Below are 15,452 nucleotides of genomic sequence, written 5' to 3' on the forward strand. Positions count from 1 at the left end.
AACCAAACCACCTCCACCAATTTAACCCAACAAAACCACCAAAAATTCAAAATTTGGTCTTTGCATACCACCACACCGCCACCACCACCATCTTTCAGTCGGTCAAGCTAAACCACCACCACCACATCATATTTAAACCCCTCACTCCATTCCAAACACTAGATGGCTCAACGCCAAATTATACCGAGCAAGTTTTCATCGCAGACCATTTCGCCGCTTTACGGTGACGAAATGGCTAGTAGAGACTGAATAGTCTCGGTACTTTCGACCAAGCCTTCTACCACGAAGACTTGGTCCGACGCTTCTACAACACCGGGAGTTGGGGGAGTAGGATTTTTGTGATGGTAAGGAAGAAGAGAAGCGGAGTTGACCATCGGGTTGTTGGTCGAGATTCTAGGCATTCCGCCTAGAATCCATCCGAGGCCACCTTTACAGAGCCCCAGCTTTGATGGGTGGAGCCATTGATGGGCGCATCGTCATCAATGGGAGCTACAATACAAACTCCCATTGTGTTCGCCAGGGCATCCCTCGTGACCAACCAACCGCTACTGACCCGGTGGATTGGTCGGAATGTCCTAGGGAAGGACAAGGTCGGCCGACATCGGTCCGACCTGCCTCCATCGTCCTATGGATACTCCAGAGCGTAAGTACGATTTCAGATCCCGAGTTTTTGCCGAGCATGATTAGGGGGTCGGAAGGTCTTTGGCACCTCTTCCCCGTGTTAATCACCAAGATCATGCCGAAGATGAAAGCAGCTCCACGTCGAGGAGGATTTACATTACCCCTCGCACCGAACACGCTGCGATCTATAGGGAGTGTGTCCAACAAGTTTGGAGGAGGGCGGAGGATAGAGAGGAAGAAGAAGAGGATGGTGGGGCTAGGAATGAAGAGGAGGAGGATGAGGATGCCTCCGAGGATGAGGAGGTCGGACCTGCTTTGATGCAGATGCCTTCCGTGAGGTGTTGTCTGATGCGTAACGCATGGCTATGCTTCATAGGGGCATCGCTTCACTAAACACTATCTGCAGACCTCCGGACTCGACAGCTTACTATTCATCACAACTTCGAGATCCGCACCCGAGAGAGGATGAGAGATGGGAGCAGCGAGGGCGAGATGGAAGCCCAAATGCTTTTAGAGTGGATATGCTTGCACGCTTCCCACCTCATACGACTCTGCCCCGAGACACAACTATTTAGGCATGAGCGCCGTCGACGAAGGATCGACTGCTTCTTTGGACCTTCGGAGCCCGGAGCCACCACTAGAGAGTGTGCCCTCCGCCACCAGTGGGCGAAAAGTTTAGAGAGTCCGAGGATTGATAGTGGTTGTTGTTTTATTTACTTTTGTTGTTTTATTTACTTTTGTTGTGTTATTTTACTTTGTGTTGTTTTATTTACTTTTGTTGTTTTTATTGTAATGTAATTTTTATTTCGTAATTTGAATATTGTAGTGGGTACTCCAAATGAAATTTTAATATAAGGGCTTATTTTCATTATGCATGGTTGTTTCATATTGACCCCACCTTCCCAACTTGTTTGGGGGTGGTTTTATCAATTCAAGCATTATTTTTGTATAACCCTCGTGATTAGAATTAATTCGCGAGTCAAGGTGAAAATATGGTTGTTTAGGCAGAAATATGATTAAGTATCATTGTAGGATGAAATCTAGATTAAATAGGTACATTCTATCATAAAATCAACCTAAAAAGATACTTTGGGTTTGAATTAGAATCCGGGATATGAGTTGTTTCCGCTTTCGAGTTTGGAAATTTTAGGATTTCCTGAACCCGCCGTAATTAGTTTTGGCAACTTTCCGATCCTTTTTAGCAACTTTAAACCTATATAAAACTTGATACAAACTATCCTCACAACTCACACTACACCTAAACTCCATCACTCACCTTTCACACCCGCGATTCCCACGCTTCGACTTCATTTTCGCGAAAATCGCAAACTCGAGCTGCCAGCCCCAGAGTAGCCAGCCACCACAATCTACACTTCCGACAGAAAATTTTGTCGAGGCCACCAGCTTCAAGTCAAAGCGCCTTCGCTAAAAACACTGGAATTCCAAAATACTAATAGCGCGCCACGCTTCTCCTTGAAGACTGACTCAGCCTCTACTTTATCGGAATTCCAAAACACAAAGAGCGACCGACTTCGGCGCCACGGGTTGAAGCTGCTTCGCACCTCGACTTTGCGGGACCAGAAATTTTCCAGTTTTTCGCAGTAGTATCCGGATCATTCGCAGCTATCCCAAAGCGTAATTTTGAGATGACATCTCCAACATTGATACCGAACAGTCTTTCAAAGATTTGTTCCAAAGCACTACTTACGGTGCTTGGTTTCATGAGGTGATCACATATGTTGGTCGAAACCTCTTATGGTAAGACCGGGCTGAACTTTATTCTCCAAAGACTTGCATCTTATTTTTATAATAACCGTGCATTTTCTTTGAGAGACCGGATGGAGAACAAGTGTTCTCCATCAACATTGACGATGAACCAATGGAAATTACCGTGTTCTTGCTAGCATTTGTTCTTGGACTTGCTATGCCCGTTGAGATACAAGACCCATGGTGCTATTATTGGTCGATAATATGCATGTCTACACTTACGAAGTCTTTGCACGAGGCTTATGGGGCGTGGCATTTTCCAGATTGAGGACCAAGGGGACTATAACGCTGTTCTTGGTAGCCCGGTCCATGAACATAGGAACTGTTATGTTTTGGATTATGCTAAACATTTTAGGGGAATGGCGCTTTTTCTTCAATGAATGACGCCACTTGCAGCCGTTTTCCTTGCTTTAGCCAATGGACGCCGGTTCTATGACCTTCCCGAACTTTGATGTCTAGTTTAGCACGAGCCTATACAATGAGACATAAGTACCTTCTTATGCCCGTTCTAATTTCACGATATTATGCTATATTTCTTTCCTGTTTTTGTACACGCTTCACGGATTGGATTAGGGTAGACACGGTCGACCCACCAATAGTATTATTCGATCTTTCCGCAAATGACTTGGCAAGGGTGGCGGATACAACCTCACCAGGTTGCACCCTACACCCCATCGGACCAAGTGGCACTTAATAGGTTAGCAACCATAGATGATAAATGGCGTGAAGCCCGCAAATTATCATAGCATGGCAGATCGCCGAAGGAGCCTCACTTTTTATAGAAGTAGAGGATGACGAAGATGACGAATAACAAATGGGAGTGGAGGTAAGTTTTAGTTTACTCATTGAGTGTCTCGCTTCGTCCCAAGCAATTTAATTCTGTTAACCCCATAATGGGTAGAACTTCAGATAGAGTTGTGTCGGTTTTATTTCCTATATTAGTATCGCTCTAACCTTGTTTTTTTACAGATGTTCCCTCGAATTTCACGCCGCTTCAATGGTATTTTTCCTACCCTCTCTATTTAAATGCTTTGAGGACAAAGCATGCTTTTTTGTTTGGGGCATAGAAACTCGTGTAATTAAGACATCTGTTAGGATATAGATAGACATAATATGCATTGTTTTCTAGTTAAAATTTCAAAATTTAAAAAATATAAATAAATAAGTCATGCTATACACTTAGGAATATTGGTATTGTTTCTTTCTCCATGCTCTTAACAATCTAGAAGTCTCACATAGCTTTTGCATCAGAATAATTGTTAGGAACTTAGGTTAATATGTAGGTAATAATCTTTGCATCTATCTATAAATATATTACATGAGTATCTATGATCGTTTGGCAAGAAGTTTCAAAATCTAGGCTAGAGTACTTATTCTACAAATCCTGTGAGAATATAGCCTAAAGCCTTATATGAGCGAAACATTTGAGAAATGACACAAGGGAGAAGTAAAATCCGGATAGAGAAATCACACGTCCACTTGCTTGATCACTAAACCATATCCTAAGCGAGAATTTAGGCCCTTTTTGGATCGATATAGCCAGAAATTCAAACCCATGAATTATTTTCCGCTAGTCGCCCCTCTGAGCCTTTCATTAGCCCTTCCATAAACCACAATTCCTTTACCCTGTTACAAAAACAAAAAAAAAAATTAAAAAAAATATATATATATATATATAATAAATCAACCTACCCAATGAAGATAAGTCTGAGAATAGAATGAGTGAAGAAAGAAGAAGAGAAAAACCTGTGTAAACAAAAATTAGTTAGTTGCTTCAAAAAAAAGAAGTTTCCATCCAAGGAAAAAAAAAAAAAAAAAAAAAAAAAATAAAATAAATAAAAACTCCAAAAAATAGAATAAAAAGCCAAAGAAAAAAAAGCCAAAAAAAAAAAAAAAAAAAAAAAATATGGCTAAGGATGGAAACAAATTGTAGAAGCAAAAGTAAATAACAAGGTTTTCTCTAGTTACATAATATGAAGACTCTATTATCTCTCGGACTTGTCCTTTAGAATATCCATTTCTTTCCTTCTTAAACCATCTCCTAATCCCGTAACACCTAATAAAGACCTCTAGCTCAATTAGGAATAGGTTAGTGTGATAGTAAGTGGCGATGTGTTTGATCGACTCCGGCTTCCTGTGTGTCATTGAGATTATAAGGTAAAGTGTGCCCACCGTGACAATTGGAGTAGCTTAAACTTGAGTGAAAAATCGAGTGTTGTTTCTTGACTATTATTGTGAGAACCTACTTAAGGACGCTTATTCCGAAGTTCTCGAGAAACAAACCCGCTAAACATTTTATAGTACTACTCATTGTGTATATGTTTATTGTAGATGCTAGATTATTATGCATATATTAGCTTAGGTTTTGACTTGGTTATTCTTGTTCATAGCTAGTGAGACGATATAGATAATTTGGAGCATGAATAAGGAAACAATAGTTTTATTTTCTTAGTCGTTGTAGTATAGATGAAGTTTGTGAGTACCTTCATCGAAAACTCTCACGGTTATAACTTCGTCCACTAGGGAATTCCTAGTGGTTTAAGGCCTTGTTGCATATGGTCAATGCAATCGCGACTCAGCAGTAAACGAGAGTAGTTAGAACTCCATTTTGGTCACTTATTCTAATTTCTCATCTTTGCTTGAGGACAAGCAAAATCTTTGTTTGGGGGTGGTTTGATAAGAGCCCAAAACTGTAGTTTTAACCCCTTAATAATCATACTTGTTAGACCAATTATGTGAATAATAAGTAAGAGTTAATACCGATTACGCGTTTTTATGCATTTCGGGCTTCAAAGTCCATTATGTGCGAAATGTGCCACTTTAGCGAGATAAAGGAGCAAAAGTCAGTGAGAACTTCCGAATGCCATATCTTTGGACTCGGACCTCGAATGAGGCCTACCTTATGTCAAAACGACCGGCTCGGAAAGAGCTTTACAATGGTCCAAGCCTTGACCCAACCAGAGGAGCAGAAGTGGACGAAAAGTCTGTGGAAGCCAACTGCAGCTGAAGAGGCCTTTTGGATTTGAAAGAATTGGGTTTTGGGCCCGATTCTGCGGCCCAAAACATGGCTCCAAGCCCATGCACGATTTTGGATCTGAATGTATAAGAACAAAAAGCTTAACTCAGTGTTAATGGCAGTTAGGTTAGGTAGATAGCTTAGAATAGAAAGTAGCCATTAAAATAGCTTCTAGATCTAGATTTAATTGTTTTATTTAATTAGTTTCAAATCCTTTATTAGATTAAACCTTTGGATCTTGTTCTTCATTTGATTAGATCAATAAAGTAGTGTCCTTTATCAATTTCGTTTTTGTCATTTACAATTTATTAGATCTAAATTCAATTCTTGTTACCATTCATTCTTTAGTTATTAATTAGATTCCATTATTGTTTAATTAAGTAAATTTCAATGCTTTATATTATGTTTAGTTTAAATTTAAATGGAAATGATTGGAATGATTCAAGGCTAAACCTCCATTAGAGGGGGTTGAGAAGCCTTGATGAAAGCTTCCGATTCCGCTTAACGTAGAAATCGTAATTTCTATTCCACGCCCGGAGAAATAATTAGTTCACCATGAGAATGGGTTTAATTGTTCACATGCTAGTTATAAATTGGTAGAAATGCCATGTGTAATTAGGGGATTAGGAAGAACCGATTGTTCGTGCGGTAGCAGTTCAATTCGGATTCTGACGACTTTAATTGCCGCTAGTGGATTAAGTTGAGTTAAGGTGGAATCAATCCCCCTCTAACTCCTTATCATCGAATCAACGTACATTCCCTTAGTATTCGATAACCGACTAGTGCATTTTTCGTGGGTAGTTGCATCGTAGTCTAGTCCCCTTTTCGTAAAGCTCTCATTGACTTTAAGTAGAGTATTGAGACTAGAAAACAAGCATACGGAAGGACTAAGAGTGGAACGAATCACTCTACTCCACTATATCTCATAGGATTGAGAGTAGAAAATATCTTTGATAAACAAAGGCTCACAAGTCTAATAGTAGTTGTTAGTTTACTTACGTTGTGAATTCATCACTCATTTCGTAGGTAGACTAATCAATTTTACTTTTATCAGTTATCTAAATATCTAGGACTAATTGTGAAGTAAGAGAATTGAACGTTTGTTGTTTTAGCATGTTATTTTTTTTTATTGGCAAGCTTGTTTTAAATGAGATTAGTAACTCTTTGATGCTGGTGGGGTTCGAGTCCCAGACCTCTGGTATTATCACTTAAAAGTTTTACCGACTTTGCTAGTCGGCACCTGCTAGCATGTTAATATTTTATTGTGAATATTTATAAGATGCTTTTAGACTTAATACCAAGATATATACATCGTGGTTTCATTTTGTCCTTTGGAAAACGCTAGTAGGGTAGTAGGGTACTCATCTTAAGGGACAAAAATGTTGGAGTTATCCCTCACATGAGGAGAGAAAACAGAGCTGGAGAGAAACGGGCGAATTCGGCGTTGAAATGTCGAGGCCCAAGGCTCGGATGGGGAAGCGCGACTTCGCTTCAGAGTTCCGATAGAATAGGGCGACCAGCTCATAGGGGGTGACCAGCTCGATCTCCGGTACATTGGCCGCCAGCTCAAAGAGGGGCCTTCATCCAGTCTAATTTGGTTTTTTGGAGATAAAAACCAAGATCAAGGTTTTGGAAAATCTAACCTAACAAGTCAGAAGGATTGGAATCCAGACTAAAACAAAGAGAGAGAACCTTTACAGAGATACAACCCTGTAAAGAGATAAGAGTGATCTAGTAAGGTGAGAGACTGAAAGGAGAGATTGTAATCTTCCTTCCCATTTTATTAAGAACTGGCTCTTGTGGAAGTAGGCATCATTGGCGAACCACGGTAAATCTTTGTGTTGTGGTTTGCTTTTACTGCTTTACATTATTATCTGTTGTTAATAGTTGTTTAGCGAGTTGGGCATGTTAGTATAGGTTGTAGTTGATATTTAGATTTTGTCCGGAGTTGAATTGTGTTCAAATACAAGTTATCTGTGTAGTGGGGGAATCGATTGGTATTGATATAATCCCCAACAAGTGGTATCAGAGCCTTGGTTAGAATAGCCTAGGGTGTTATCCGAATCTTGGTCAGAAGGTGTTTGTGAAATTCACGAGAGAAGATTTGAGGTTAAATAACTTGTAGAGATGGACCATTCCGTGAACACTCGTATGATGAGTCTGAATAGGAAGAACTACACCATCTGGAAAGCCAAGATGGAAGACTTGCTATACTGCAAGGACTTGGCACTTCCCATTGAGAATGAGGGAGTAAAACCGAAAAGGCCCGATGAGGCCGTGGAAAAAGCTTGACGAAAAGCGATTGGATACATTCGACAAATGGATTGGCGGCGGTGTCTTTCACCATGTGGCCCAAGACTACTACCCTTGATCTATGGAAGAAACTTCGAAGACCTTTATGAGAGGAAGTCGGGTGGAAACAAAGTGCTAGTCGTTAAGAAGTTTGCGCATTAACCGAAGTACCAAGAAGGTTCTTCAATGTCTGAGCATCTTAATGAAGTATAGAATATCATCAATCAGATGCATTTGATGAAGATCAATTTGGGAGACGAAGTTGAGGCTTTGTTTCTATTAGGCTCTCTACCCCGAAAGTTGGGAGACATTAGCAGTTTCTCTACATGGAGCAGCCAAGGATGGAATTGTTACCATGGAGATGGCTACCACGTCTTTGTTGAATGAGGAGACTAGAAGGAGTGCAAGAAGCAGCTCTTCTCACTCAGAGATCCTTTTCACGAGAAACGGGGGAGAGGTCGAAAACGAAAAAACCATCTCGTTCTAGAGGTGATGGCGTAAGTAAATCTAGGGTGAATCTAGAACTCCTAAGGCGGAGGCAATGTTACTATTGTGCCACCAAAGGCCACTTCGGATATGAGTCTGAGAACAATCAAGAGGGATGAGAAGAATAACCGTACATGAAGACATGGTGCGAGGAACGGAAACACAAGGCAGAGATACTACCGCACTAGTCAATGACCTGAGTGGGGAATTGTGTCGATGTGGTGTGTCTTTGTCTTAGTACCTCATGTCGATATCTGAGTGGGTGATAGATACGAGGAGCATCCTATCCGCGCCACAATCGCCACAGGGATTCTTCACTACCTACGGTATGGTGAATATGGTGAAGTAAGGATGGGTAACGATGGAGTCTCAAAGATTATAGGCATTGGAGATGTTCATGTGGAAACCAATGTCGGCTACACCTTGACACTCAAGGATGTAAGACATGTCCCCGACATACGGTTAAGCCTAATTTAAATGGGAAATTAGATGACGATGGCTTTGTAAACTTCGTTTGGTAACGGGGTATGGAACCGAAAGCGAGGTTCCATTGTAGCAGCGAGGAAAGAAAACTTGCTCTCTTTACAAAACACGAGGCTAGTTTGTGTAAAAGCGTAAGCGAAATCTGCGAAGAAGCTTCATCCGAACCGCGGGCACAAGAGAGACCGTGGTCATATGGGCATAAAAGGGATGGAAGTTCTTGCTAAGCAAAAGGCCATGCCGGACATTAAAGGTACACATTTAAATACATGTACTCACTGTTTGGTAGGAAAGCAACACAGGTGTCTTTCCAAAGATTCCCGTCTCACGAAAGACGACAATCGGCCTCGAAGCTAGTGCATACGCACTTATGTGGTCCTATGAGAGTAAAGTCCCACCGTGGAGCCGTGACTTCTTGACATTCATTGATGATGCGTCAAGAAAGATATGGGCCTATAGTCTGAAGACCAAGGATGAAGTACTTGGCGTGTTTGAGAAATTCCACAGCATGGTGGAAAGAGAGACTGGGAAGTTGTTGAAGTGTATTCGCTCAGATAATGGGGGTGAGTACATTGGGCCATTTGAAGAGTATTGCCAGAGTCATGGGATTCGTCATGAGCAGACCGTTCCCAAGACACCGCAACAGAATGGAATAGCAGAGAGAATGAACCGTACCATTATAGAGAGGATGAGATGCATGCTATCTCACTCTAAGCTACCTAGAAGCTACTGGGTAGAAGCAATCATCATGACCGTGCATGTGATCAACCCGTCGCCGCAAAGCCTCCGAATAGTGATTATCCGGAGAGTATGGTCAGCAGAGATGTTGATTATGGATACTTGAGGTATTTGGGTGCAGGGCATTTGTGCATATTCCGGGCGATGAGAGATCCAAGCTTGATGACAAAGCCAAGCGGTGCATTTTTCTGGGTTATGGAGATGAAAAGTTTGGTTACAAACTCTATGATCCGATTAACAAGAAGGTAATCCGAAGTTGAGATGTTGTGTTCTTAGAAGACCAAACCATAGCAGACTTTGAGGAGGGTGAGAAGCTACAAGCTTTCACCAATAATCTTGTTGATTCAGAACCAGAAGTTCCTACTGTGGAACGCGTCGTAAGGCATTGAGAATGCTGAGAACCATGAGTTTGAAGCTCATGATGAGAATCATATTGCTCATGATGGGATAGAACCTATTGGTATAGAAGATGCAGATGAGATGCATGACCCACCACCGAGCAAGCGAAGTGCATACTCCCCGAGGCACCGCCATGGGGCAAGGAGGTCCGATAGAGGAGACTAGCTTCAACCAGTATCCACCACATAATGTCACGTGCTACTTGTCGGATGGTGGAGAACCTATGTACTATCAAAGAGGCACTTGAAGGTACGATAAAGAAAAGGTGGTTGAAGGCCATGCATGACGAGATGGATTCTTTGCATAAGAATCACACTTATGAAGTTAGTTGAGAAACCCACGGGGAGAAAAAGTTCTCAAGAATAAGTGGATATACAAAGTCAAGCATGAGGAGAACAATCCTTACCCAAGGCACAAAGCTCGCCTTGTTGTGAAGGGATTCGGTCAAAGGAAAGGGATTGACTTTGATGAGATTTTCTCTCCTGTAGTGAAGATGACTTCTATCCGGGTGGTATTGGGTATGACCGCAAGTATGAACCTAGAGGTTGAGCAGCTAGATGTTAAGACAACTTTTCTTCATGGAGACCTTGAAGAAGATGTCTACATGGACCAACCAGAGGGGTTTGAGGTCAAAGGCAAGGAGCACCTAGTATGCAAGCTGATAAAGAGCTTGTATGGGTTGAAGCAAGCACCGGGCGATTGGTACATAAAGTTTGATTCCTTTATGGCGAAGCAAGGATACAAGAAGTCCGGCCCGATCATTGTGTGTTTGTTCGGAGATTTCCGGATGGGATTTCATTGTGCTATTCTTTGTATGTGGGTGATATGTTGATAGTTGGCCCAAACATCAACAAGATATCCAAGCTGAAGAAAGACTTGAGTAAGTCCTTTGAGATGAAGGATTTGGGTCAAGCAAAGCGGATACTTGGGATCGCGGATCACTTTCGTGACGAAAAGAGTGGGAAGTTGTGGCTTTCTCAAAGCTATATTGAAAGGTGTTGAAGAGATTCAACATGGATCAAGCCGGCCCGATCCGGTTGTCCGCTTGGGTGGCCAGTTCCGCATGACCAAAGAGATGTGTCCTAAGGGTGAGCATGAGCGAGTCGATGGAAAAGATTCCTTATGCATCCGCGAATGGGGCGTTTGATGTATGCCATGGTGTGTACTAGACGATATTGCTTTTCGCCGTTGGGGTGGTAAGCGATTTACACAAATCCGGGTAAAGAACATTGGGAAGGGGTTAAGTGGATATTGAGATATCTCAAAGGCACTTCCAAATCATGTTTGTGCTTTGGTGGAAGTAAGCCCTTACTTGAAGGCTACAATCGATCACGGACATGGCGGTGATGTTGACTTCGATGAAGTCCACCTCCGGTTATCCGGTTTACTTTTGCGGGGAGCGGTTTCTTGGCAATCAAAGTTGCAAAAGTGTGTTGCCCTCTCCACTACGAAGATTTGTATATTGCAGCCACTAAGTGTTGCAAAGAGTTGCTATGGATGAAGAGGTTCTTCGACGAACTAGGGCTAAAAAGCGTAAACAGTTTGTCGCTCTATGTGACGATCGGTATTCCATTCACTTGAGCAAGAATCCGAAGTTTTCATTCTAGATCCAAGCACATACACGCGTGCGTTATCATTGGATTAGAGAAGTACTTTCGAAGACAAGCATTTGTGTATTGAGAAAATCCATACCGACAAGAACGGGTCGGATATGATGACCAAAGTCTTACCGAAGGTATGTTTGATGTTTGTTGTGCTATTGCGGAATGGCGACACTCCTCTGCTGATTTGGCAATTGCATGGAGGTATCCCCCTCACCGCTCGAGTTAGGGAGATTGTTGAGTTATCCCTCACATGAGGAGAGAAAACAGAGCTGGAGAGAAACGGGCGAATTCGGCGTTGAAATGTCGAGGCCAGCCAGGATGGAAGCGCGACTTCGCTTCGAGTTCCAATAGAATAAAGGGCGACCAGCGCTCATAGAGGGGCGACCAGCTTCGAACTCAAGATATTGAAATACCCAGCCAAAGAGAGCCTTCGCCACTTCAGTCTAATTTCGTGGGCCTTTGCTACAATACCCGCGAATTTGGTTTTTGGAGATAAAAACCAAGATCAAGGTTTTGGAAAATCTAACCTAACAAGTCAGAAGGATTGGAATCCAGACTAAAACAAAGAGAGAGAACCTTTACAGAGATAACCCTGTAAAGAGATAAGAGTGATCTAGTAAGGTGAGAGACTGAAAGGAGAGATTGTAATCTTCCTTCCCATTTTATTAAGAACTGGCTCTTGTGGAAGTAGGCATCATTGGCCGAACCACGATAAATCTTTGTGTTGTGGTTTGCTTTTACTGCTTTACATTATTATCTGTTGTTAATAGTTGTTTAGCGAGTTGGGCATGTTAGTATAGGTTGTAGTTGATATTTAGATTTTGTCCGGAGTTGAATTGTGTTCAAATACAAGTTATCTGTGTAGTGGGGGAATCGATTGGTATTGATATAATCCCCAACAAAAAATAATATTCAGCCTTGATTGGTAGAAGCTTTCAGGGTGTAAGGAAAACTCAACATTACAACTCCAGTCAACCTATTATGGCTGTGAACTACAAATGAATAGCATAGAAAATGTGAATTTAATACACAAGCCAATCTAGTTTACAAGTATGAGCCTTGCCGTTATAGAAATAATTCAGTACACCTCTCTATCTAACAATGCACCTTTCATGTTTGGAAACACCTCTATACCCAACAACTCGCTTTGTAGTATATCTAATTTTCCTAAAACCTTTATAGTTTTTACTTGCATATTTCATCTGCTTTCATATTAATATTTTTCCTTCCTTTTCTTTGAATTTATTTAAGTAGATAATGTCTTCGACAATCCCAAGCAAGAACTAGATGAAGGAATCGACTTCATCTCCTTCATACCTTAAAGGCGTTATCTCATTCATTCAGTTCACACAAGACAACTTAGGAAAAGAACTCAATTGGTATTGTTGTCTTTATGTAAATTGTCGTAATCTTGGAGGGAAAGCAACAGCAAGTGGTATTGTTGATCATTTGGTATGTGACGGTATAGATGAGTCGTATACAACATGGGTCCTATAACACCCCGTTTATTTTCTTTATTTTTCTCTATTTATTAGGATTTAAAAAGTAATAATAATATTAAAAAGAAAAAAAAATGATAAAGATAAAATAAGATAAGATAAAAACGTGGGAGAGTTAGAGGGGTTTGGTTACAACCGAACTCTCATTTTTGTTAGTTTTTTTGGTTTTTGAAATAAGGAAAAAAAAAAAAGAAAACAGAGATAGACGTACAAGAGAAAAGAAAAATGAGTGTTTACTGGGAGAGAGTGCTTGAGTGGAGAGAGAGAGAGAGAGTTTTACTCAAAGAAGAAATGGATGTTTCTTGCTGGGGGATTTGCTGGCAACAGAAGCGTATCACGAGTGAGTAGACTAACTTTATATATACAATTGATTGACAATAATTGTTTATTCTAGTTATGTGTTTACAGACTTGAAAGTTTTATCAAGCAATTAAATTCCTTCTTCGTGGAGTCACTATTTTTTGTTATAGTTTAAATGCTCTCTGACATAAATGGACTGTCATAATATAGATTCTACAAAAGTACAAAACAGTTATAAAATCCAAGAAAAAGTGTGTCCGTATAGATCCAAGGAATTGATTACATGTGAGTATAGTTTTACTTCTGGTCTGACATGGATTCTCTCTACACTCTGGTATATATGGGTTTGCTTGTATTGTCGTTGGTGGTCTGTAGGGCATTGATTATTTGGAAGCCCTTAATATATATTTGAATCTTTGATTCTTATGAGTATGTAAAAGTTCGGTATAGCTATAGCTGATGTGAAAACAATTATTGAAGGTAAGAATGGATTTGCTGAAATTTTAAGAAAGGTTAGCGCTGGTTTGACTTCGAGCTCAATTTTGGTTTAGTTAGAGTTTGAAATAGTTTTATTTTAAAACATGAAAAAGTAAGGTCTGGAAGTCTGATTTCCAACCCAATCGACCTCGTTGCATTCCGAGGTTTGTCGATATGGTTACGGTGTTCGGAAGTTGGCACATCAGAATTTTCTGATTTCGGAAATCCGGTCTGTGCCTGGTTTGGAATCGAGTTTTCACATAGTTAGAGTCAGATTCAAACTCTCGCCAAAACATGAAAAAATAAGTTTTATGTGTCTGTTTTTAACCCAATTGGCCTCATCGCATTACGAGGTTTGTGGTGATAGATATAAGGTCTGGAAGTTTAGTTGACATAAAATAGTGCGACAGAAATCAGTTTCTGCACACTGTGTTCAAGTCCAGTTTTAATTTAGTTAGAGTTTGAACTAGATTTTTATGAAAACATGAAAAAGTAATATTTGGAAGTCTTCTTTCTATTCCAATTGGTCTCATCACATTCCAAGGCCTGTGGAATTAATTATGGTGTATGGAAGTTTGACTGGCAGAAAACACTGCGTCAGAAATCAGTTTCTGTGCACTGTGTTCGAGCCTAGTTTTGGCACATTTAGAATGAGATTGAGTATTTTTGTAAAACATGAGAAAGTAAGTTCTGTGTGTCAGCTTTGCAACACAAAAAGCCTCGATGCGTTTGGATACCTGTGAAAAGAGTTGTGTCATTCAGAAGATAGTCTGTCAGAAATCTAGTTTGCTGAAAATTAGGATTTTTGCCGTTTTCAACCTAAGTTTTCTTCTAGAGGGGCTGAGGTTGGGACTTCGAATTCTACATGAAAAAGTATATCTACATACCCTAGTTTCTAAATAATTAAGTTACATGTCATTTGGATGAATGTAGGAAAAACTATAGCATTGACTATATGGCTGATAAGAACTACGAAGGCTTGATTCCAATCTTAAAAGATTTGGATACGTAGGCAGCTTTGAGCAAAAGTGTAGCCACTACACTATATCTATAATATATATATATTAGTTGGTGTGATAACTATGTGATTGTGTTAGAAATTACTGTTGTTTTGAGACTACATAAATATATATGTGTGAGATAGAAGTTGAATATGAATATAGACTTTAGTATATGTGGATCTGTTTTGGACATTAGTGTGTGTGGACTTGAATTTGGGCTAATGAACTATTTGTTTATGATATTGTGTATATGAGTGTGGTTATGTAAATTGTATTTGTTTAATTATAAGTCTGTTTACATTCAATGATATTTAAGTGTTTGATTTGCCTTGACGCGTGAAAATGACTCTCTGCATGTGTGGTCTGTTTTGACATGAGTAATGCTAGTATAATTATAAGTGATAATAATGTTTTAATGTCGCCCACATCTTTAGAACTCTCCACGCCTTAGGATTTGGTAATGAGATATTATGACTTGTGATATCATGTGATAGATGGGTATTCATTGAATGTGCCATGAATGACTCGGGTATTCATTGAATGTGCCATGAATGACCCAATAGTTTGGACTGCCCTAGAGAGGAACTAAGGTATTTGCCTTGCCGGTTGGTCGTATTCCTTGAATGTACGGGAATGTAGGTTTGGGTATTCCTTGAATGTGGTGGGAATGACTCAGGGCATTCATTGAATGTGCCATGAATGGCCCGTTAGTGTTATGATGGGTATTCCTTGAATGTGGCAGGAATGACCCAAGGTATTCATTGAATGTGCT

This window comes from Coptis chinensis, chromosome 7, assembly GCF_015680905.1.
Source record: "Coptis chinensis isolate HL-2020 chromosome 7, ASM1568090v1, whole genome shotgun sequence".
In the NCBI taxonomy this organism is placed as follows: domain Eukaryota; kingdom Viridiplantae; phylum Streptophyta; class Magnoliopsida; order Ranunculales; family Ranunculaceae; genus Coptis; species Coptis chinensis.